Source organism: Elephantulus edwardii, unplaced genomic scaffold (genome assembly GCF_000299155.1).
Source record: "Elephantulus edwardii isolate Elephantulus edwardi_28Jun2011 unplaced genomic scaffold, EleEdw1.0 scaffold00309, whole genome shotgun sequence".
NCBI lineage: Eukaryota > Metazoa > Chordata > Mammalia > Macroscelidea > Macroscelididae > Elephantulus > Elephantulus edwardii.
Window position 1 is genome coordinate 1,279,344 of NW_006400059.1, and position 9,008 is coordinate 1,288,351.

Sequence of the window (9,008 nt, forward strand, 5' to 3'; positions counted from 1 at the left end):
CATGACAAGAGTCCAGAATGAAAGCTGCACAATGGAGTGGACTGGGGTGGGGGTGGGGATTCTATAATAAATGAAACTTTTTTTTTAAAAGTTTTACTTTTCAAAGAGAAAATTGAACTAGGTGGAAGGGATGGACAGATAGGAAAGTGTGCAACAACGAATGAATGGAAATCCAAATTATCTGTAAATTTTCATTAAAATGAATAAGAAATACAATTTAAAAAAAGAACTATCAGCAACCTATATGGACACAACAGAGACAGTCCAACACATACACCACCACCCCAAACCACATAATGTCAAGAAATCAGCAGGCAGTATGAAACATTGTGAAAATATAAAACAAACCTTCTAAAAATGCAAAACATACTGCAGATACAATGAATACCTCAGAAGTAGGGAGCCAGAAAAAAAAAATTATCATTGTGGAATCATATGAACAGCTACTGAAGAAAGTACAAATGATGGAAGAAAGAATTGAAGCTATAAATAAATACTTAAGAGACAGGGAACCACATTATCTATCTCTCTATCATCTATCTATCTATCTATCTATCTATCTATCTATCTATCTATATCTATCTATCTATCTATCTATCTATCTATCTATCTCACTCTTGGCACCAGCAGCCAGGAAATTAAAACATGTATTGTGATGGGAAAGTCTCCTGTTAGGGACCTCGGCAAACTACTGAAGAGCAATGGTGTCATTCTGGAAACTAAGGTGCACCTGATACAGATCATCATGGTCTTTGCAATCACTTGCTATGCATCAGAGAGTTGGACAATGACTAGGGAAAATAGAAGGAGAATTCATGGCTTTGAGCTATGGTGTTGGAGAAGAGTATTGAATACACCATGGATTGCTAAGAAAACAAAGATTCTTCCTGGAGAAGGTTAAACCAGGCTGCTCTTTGGAGGCAAGAATTCTGAAGCTTCATCTAACATACTTTGGAAATGTTGCAAGGAGGGACCAGTGCTTGGAGAAAAACGTCATGCTTGGGAGGGTGGAGGGACAGTGCAGGAGGGGAAGACCCTCTATGAGGTGGATTGATTCAGTGACTGAGGTAATAGGGGTAGATGTGTTGGAGACAGTGAGATTGGCACATGACCCATCAGGGTTTAGGGCTGTTTTACGTAGAGTCTCTATGAGTTGCAGGTGACTCGACAGCACATAACAACAACAGAAGACCTGAAGTCTGTTCTATAACTACCGTCATTTCTCTATGTTCATAAAGTTTCCAGAGACATCTTGTTTAGAAAGTGAATACCATGCTTGTCTCAATCTGGGGGCTCTACGAAACAATCTCTAACATGGGTGACCATCATGGCATTTGACACACCAGTGGCACAGCATTCAGCATCACAGCCACCCCAAGTTACCTCAGTACAGCAAATTGACAGATGAGTGCTATAACATCTCTCTCAACAAGAATATGAACAATTACTGAAGAAATTGCAAAAGAGGGAAGAACTAATTGAAACTATAGATAAAGAAGTACAATAATTTAGAAAAACATCACAAGACAGAGAATGCACATCTAACACAGTACTGGAAAGAACAGAAATGTATGAAAATGCAGTCCAGACATCAAGATTAAAAAGGCAAAAGTTTCCCACATGCTGGAGAGAAAAAGTATCAGAACAGAGTATGAGGATCCAAGGGGGGGGAAAGAAGAGGGAGAAGAGAGATGAAGATGTGTGAGGAGAGATGGAATTAATAATGGGATCATACAATTTGATGGGGGGTGAGGGAAATGGAAAGAATCTGGTCTGGAAAGCAATATATTCAAATTTTAAAAATAAACATATGTACATATATAAACAATATATTCAAATTTTTAAAATAAACTAATATTTTATATATTTATATATATCTACACATCAGAACTGAGAGTCAGTGAACTGGAAGACAAGAACCTCAAAAGGAACATACTAGATGAAAAAACAGAGAGGAGATGGAAGGAAACTGAAGAAAACATTAGAATCACAGAATCACATGGGGGATGATATAAAAAGGAACAGCATACATATAACCAGAATTCCAAAACATGAGAAAAGCAGGGAAAACACTGAAAAAATTGTGGACGAAGTATTTGAAGAAAGCTTACCAAGTATCATAAAGAACCAGGGAGTCACATTCAAGAAGCTCAGTGAAGCACACATAAACTAGACCTGCAAAAAAGAATATTAAGATGCATCATAGTCAATTCTCCAAAATCAAATATAAAGACAGAATAGTAAATGCAGCATGAGAAAAACAGAGTCACCTACAAAGGAGAACCAAGTAGATCAAGTTCTGATTTCTCAGCAGAAAACATCTGAGCAGGAAGACAATGGGATGGCATATACAGAAGACTGAGGGAAAACAAATTGCCAGCTGGATATCTTGTATCCAGCACAGTTGTCTGTCAAATATCAAGGAGAAATTAAGTCATCTGCAGAAAAGCAGTAACATAAGAAATTTGTGAAAACAAGACCAATTCGACGAGAAATACTAAGGGAAGTTTCTCACACAGAGATAGCAAAGGTGAGTGGACGAACTTAAGGAACCAAAAACAACAGAGAAAGAAATACAGCAAAATGGCAATTGTAAAGCCTGGTCAGTGAATAATCACACTTAATGTGAATGGATTAAATTACCAATAAAGAGAAAAGGAGTAGCAGAATAGATAAAAAAACAAAACAAAACAAAACACAAAGCACATCATATGTTGCCTACAAGAGATACATCTAAGAAATGAAGAAAAAGAAAGACTAAAAATCAAAGGCTGAAAAAAAAAATACACCAAGGAATTGACATCCACAAAAAAAGCAGAAGCGGCAATACTAATCTCTGATAAAATAGAGTTAAGGATGAAAACCATTATAAAAGATAAGGAAGGGCAGAATGTAGTGATTAAAGATACAATACATCAAGAATACATAACCCTGGTCAACATCTGTGCACCAAATGACAGACCTCCAAATTATATAAAATAATAGTTTAAGAGACTGGATGAAAGAAATAGACATCTCCACAATAGTGGTAGGAGACTTCAATGCAACACTCTCACCAAAGGGCAGGCCAACTCAAAAGAAGTTTAACAAAGATGCAAAAGACCTAAACTAGACAATTCTTAATCTGTCTTAATCTTAAAAATCAGGGAGTTTTACCAAAACTTGTACACTGTGGGTAACCTTTATGGTATTTGACACACAAACGGCACAGCCTTCAGTATCACAGCAACCCCATGTGATATCAGTACAGCAAACTGACAGACAGGTGCTGTATCACTTAGAACAATGTTCTCCCCAAACACAATTAATACCAGCCCACAGCTGATTGTTAACTAAATCAAAACAACCAATAATCTCACAATTGATTGCTAACTAGATAAAAAACAACCATAGCTGATTGTTAACAAAATAAAAAATAGCCAATCAGCTTACACTTGATTGTTAAGAAAATATAAAACACCCAAACAGTTTACACCCAGCTTTTTTTTTTTAATTTGACTTTCCTTGTTTATTTTTCTAGAACTTTGTGATGAACATGTGACTTACTCAACTCAATGGTCAATGTTCTTCAAATATACAAAAGAGGAAACAAACTAGGATAAGAGGTAAAGGACCTGTAAAACTCTAAAAAATTCCTTTTACTTGAATATTTATATGATCAAATTATAAACTAGGGCTCCAGTGATGTAATATACTAGAAAGTAACAGAAGGGTTGATGATTTTGATCCCCCAACCAATAAAGAAAGATGTCCAATCTCCTCTACTAAAAATTTGCAGCCTTGGAAACCCAATAGATGGCTCAATGACGAGTTAACCATAAAACCAATATTATAGGCTTAATATTTAAATCTAGCTTTCCCCTTCTTTTTTATTAATTTCAATGAACATTTACAGAGATTTTGGATTTCCATTCATTCATTGTTGCACTTTTCTCCCCGCCCACTCCCTCCCACCCCCAGTTCGCCCTTCTCTTTGAAAAGTAAAAGAAAAGTTCCTTCATTGGTATACAATCCCCCCGCAACCCCCCCCCTCCGCCCCCAACAGCGAGTATACTCCACTCTGCAGCCTTCATTCTGAACTCATGATAGATAATCATAATACCCTATATAAATTTTTTTTAAAGTGTTGTCTCCCTCATCGGTTTCAATGCAGTATACATAATTCATCCAGTTTTTCTCATTCTTACCCTAACCCTGATGTCAGTCCCATTCTACAGCAGTGGCACTATGCAGTGTTTTTCCTTTTGTGACTGAGATACTTCACTCAGCATAATGTCCTCCAGGGTCACCCATTTTGAATAACACTGCATGAGTTCCCTGTTTTTCAATGCAGCACAGTATTCCATTGTGTGAATATACCACAGTTTCTCTACCCATTCGTTTGTTGATGGGCACCTGGGTTGTTTCCAACTCCTTGCTATTGTGAACAAAGCTGCGATAAACATGGGTGTGCATATATCTGCTTGCATGTCAGTTATGGTCTCTTTGGGATATATTACCAGTAGTGGAATTACTGGGTCTAATGGTATCTCTATGTGCAACTTTTTGAGAAAGCGCCATACAGCCTTCTACAGTGGTTGCACCATTTTACACTCCCACCAATGGTGAATAAGGGTTACAGTTTCTCCACAACCTCACCAGCATTTGTTGCTTGCTTTTCTGTTAAATTTTGCTATTCTGACTGGGGTGAGATGATATCCCACAGTTGTTTTTACATATACCATTTTTAAAAGACACAAATAGGCCCCTTCGCGCAACGCAGGGTCGGAGACGGGGTGGCGGTGCCTGGCCAGGGTGTGAGCGAGAGTGACAGCCAGAGCGTGGCTCCCTGAAGGCGCACAGCACCCGCTGTCATCATGAGTGATCAAGCTTTGAGCTTCCTGAAGGATTTCCTGGCAGGTGGCATCGCCGCTGCCGTCTCCAAGACTGTGGTCGCACCCATCGAGAGGGTCAAATTGTTGCTGCAGGTCCAGCATGCCAGCAAACAGATCAGTGCTGAGAAGCAGTACAAAGGGATCATTGATTGTGTGGTGAGAATCCCCAAGGAGCCGGGCTTTACCTCCTTCTGGAGGGGTAACCTGGCCAATATCATCCGTTACTTCCCCACCCAAGCTCTCAACTTCGCCTTCAAGGACAAGTACAAGCAGATCTTCCTGGGGGGCGTCGACCGGCATAAGCAGTTCTGGCGCTACTTCGCTGGTAACCTGGCTTCTGGCGGGGCAGCCGGGGCCACCTCGCTCTGCTTTGTCTATCCACTGGACTTTGCCAGGACCAGGCTGGCTGCGGACGTCGGCAAGGGTGCAGCCCAGCGTGAGTTCAGTGGTCTTGGCGACTGCCTTACCAAGATCTTCAAGTCCAACGGCCTGAAGGGTCTCTACCAGGGCTTCAGCGTCTCTGTGCAGGGCATCATTATCTACAGAGCCGCCTACTTCGGAGTCTACGATACTGCCAAGGGAATGCTGCCTGACCCCAAGAACGTGCACATCATTGTGAGCTGGATGATTGCACAGACCGTGACAGCGGTGGCAGGGTTGGTGTCCTACCCCTTCGACACTGTCCGCCGTAGAATGATGATGCAGTCTGGCCGGAAAGGGACTGATAGCATGTACTCCGGGACACTTGACTGCTGGAGGAAGATTGCAAAAGATGAAGGAGGCAAAGAGTTCTTCAAAGGTGCCTGGTCCAATGTATTGAGAGGCATGGGCGGTGCTTTTGTATTGGTATTGTATGATGAGATAAAAAAATATGTCTAATGAAATTAAAACTCATCTTTACTGGTTCCAGATCCATTGTGTGGTTTAATAGACTTTTGCTAGAAGTGAAAAGGCAGATCTAGGATAAAACCAGACTGAAAGGAATACCTCAGAAAAAAACCAAAACCAAAACAAACACAACTTCCTTGAGTGTTCATTAAACCCCAAATGTATTTTGTATTTATTTTGCAATTAAGATTCCACAGAAAATATAACTTACCATGCCTGTACAATTAAACAAGAACTGATAAATGTAGACAGTAACTGAATGTAAATAAAGACCACTGAACACACGTTCTCTAATTAAAAAAAAAAGACACAAATAATGACTTTACACATGGATCTCACTTGATGGGCTGCATAGGAATCAGATTGCCTACATTTGTGAAAGAAGTCATTGGAGAAGCTCAATATCAGCAGTCAAAACTAGACCAAGGGTAAACTGTGGGTCAGATCATCAATTGTTGTTGTCGTCATTGTTGTTATGTGCCATTGAGGCACCTGAAACCCATAGTGACCCTACGTACAGTAGCTCTGAAACATGCCCTGTCCTGAGCCTATCTCACTGATTATGACACACTAACCCTTATTGTCCCAGTTACTCTATCAATCCATCTCATCTGGGATCATCCTCTCACTGTTCCTCCATCCTTTGAGCATGATGTCCTTCAATCACTGGTCCCTCCTGGACACATGCCCGAAGTATGTGAGATGGAGCTTCAAAATCCTAGCCTCCAAGGAGAAATTTGGTTTCACTCTTTCCAAGACAGACCTATTTGTTTTCTTGGTAGTCCGTAGTATGTTCAAGACTCTTCTCCAGCACCACAACTTGAAGGCATTGATTCTTCTATCATCCTTAGTTATTTTCCAGCTCTTTGATGCATAACAAATAATTGCTAAGACCATGGCCTAGATTATGTACACTTTGGATCATAAATTATGCAAGCTCAAATTGAGACAGAAGAAAATTTAAATAATTCCATAGGAACCAAGATATGATCTTGGAGTAATTTCATCTGAATTTCAAGATTATCTTAAGAATAAGTTTGAGGCACTGAATATTAATGATCAAAGACCAGATGAGCCATAGGATGGTATCAAGGATATCATTCATGAAGAAAGCAAAAGGTCATTACAAAAGCAGAAGAGAAAGAAAAAAAAATGAAATGGATGTCTGAAGAGACTCTAAAAATTACACTGGAGCATCAAGAAGCATAAGCAAAGGAAAATAGGTTGAAGTGAAAGAGCTGAACAGATTTCAAATTGTAGCTCAGAAGGACAAAGTAACATATCGTAATGGGATGTGCAGAAAGCTGGAATTTGCGAATAAAAAGGGAAGAACACCCTCTGCATTTCTCAAGCTGAGAGAACAGAAAAACATTTTAAGCCTTATGCTGTAATAGTGAAAGATGCTATGGGAAATATATTGAATGATACAGAAAGCATCAAAAGAATATGGAGGGAAGAACCACTGTACCAGAAAGAATTTATTGACACTGAAAAAAATTCAGAAAGTACCATATGAACGGGAGTCAAGGATATTAAAGGAAGAAGTAGAAGCTGTATTGATAGTTCTGACAAAAAAAAAAGGCTCCAGGGATCAGTGGGATACCAACTGACTCTATTTGTGTTTTATTGAATATGCAAAAGGCATTTGACTATGTGGATCATAATAAGCTACGATTGACATTGAAAAGAATGGAATAGCTCAAGAAGTTGTTGTCTGAAGAGAGCAAGGGGATAATGATTTGAAATCAAGAAAAGAGTGTGTCAAGGAAGTGTTTTTTCTCTCTCTCTATTTAATCTTTATGTTGAGCAAATGATTCAAGAAGCTGTACTCTGTGAGGAAGTATCTGGCATCAGGATAGAGGAAGACTCATTACCAATTAAGTAGGTGATAATCTTGCTTTCTTTCAGTGAGGAGGATTTGAAACGGTTGCTGCAGAAGATAAAAATCTTCATTATGGATTACAACTCAACAGCAAAAGGACAAAATAGGCCTCTGGGCCAATAGGCAACATCTGGATAGATGGAGAAAAGATTGAAATTGTAAATGATTTCATCTTACTATGATCTACAATCCACACTCTTGGCACCAGCAGTCAAGAAATCAGAAGATTTGTTGCAGTGGGAAATTCTGCTGTCAGGTCTCTCCTGCAATTTGAGAAATGGCATGCCTGATTCAGGTATTTTAGTGGTATTAAGGCCATTATTTTTCACATTACTTTCTATGGATCTGAGAACTGGACAATGAATAAGGTTGACAGATGGAAAATTAATGTCTTTAGGTTGGGTTTTGGGGATGAGTACTGAATATCCCATGGACTTCCAAAAGAACAAATAGTTGTCTTAGAACTGTAGCCAGAGTGCTCTTTGGAGGCAAAGATGTTAACTCCTCGCCTCACATACTTTGGACATGTTGTTAGGAGAGATCATTCCTTGAAAAGGGATGTCATGCTTGGAAAAGTGAAGGGCCAATGTAGGAGAGGAAGACCCTCAAGGAGAAGGATTGACTCAGTGACGGCAACAGTGAGCTCTTATATGTCTTCATCAGAGGTGGTGAGTATGGCACAGGTTAGGACAGAGTTCAGATCTATTGTTCATCAGGTTTTTATGAATTCTACTCAACTCAATGGCACATAAGAGCTATCAAGGTCTTGTTTTTTTTTCTTTCTTTTTTAATATTTATTTTATTATTTTTGTGTGTGTACCGTCAAATTGGATTTGACTGGTACTAGAGGAGATTGTCCCTCCTTCGCTGGCAGAGCATCTGGTGGATTCGAACCGTGCGCCTCTGGGATTGCAGTGCAGCTTCTTGCCACCAGGCCACCAGAGCTCCTATGTCTTGTCTTTTTAATGCTTTTAATCAATCCTACTTTTTATCTTCTCCCTCTCTGTCCAGGATTTTCTACTGTGATCCTGATGAAAACAGTTGGTATTGGTAATCCTAGTTCTTCTGATTTCGGGTTAGTAGAAGTTGTCCTTCATACTTCTTAAAATGGACTCTTGAATTAATCAATAGATAACTGTTGGGGAAGCAAAAAGCAAAATACAATAAGAGTTTGATTGTTGTTGATGATTGCCGTTGAGTTGAGCATGACTCATAGTGACCGTATGAACAAAATACTTGAAGACTATCATAATTTCTCAAAGTTCATAGTTTCCAGAGGCATGTTGCTTAGGAAGTGATGGCACCCCTGCTTGATTAGACATTGTAATAAATTAATTATATTAATAAATTGCAATTATTGTTAT

General features: G+C 39.3%; 1 pseudogene; it reads left to right on the forward strand.

Annotated features, from left to right (window-relative positions):
- Positions 1–4,856: 4,856 nt before the first annotated feature.
- Positions 4,857–5,753, forward strand: LOC102870932 (annotated as a pseudogene).
- The last annotated feature ends 3,255 nt before the right edge of the window (positions 5,754–9,008 follow it).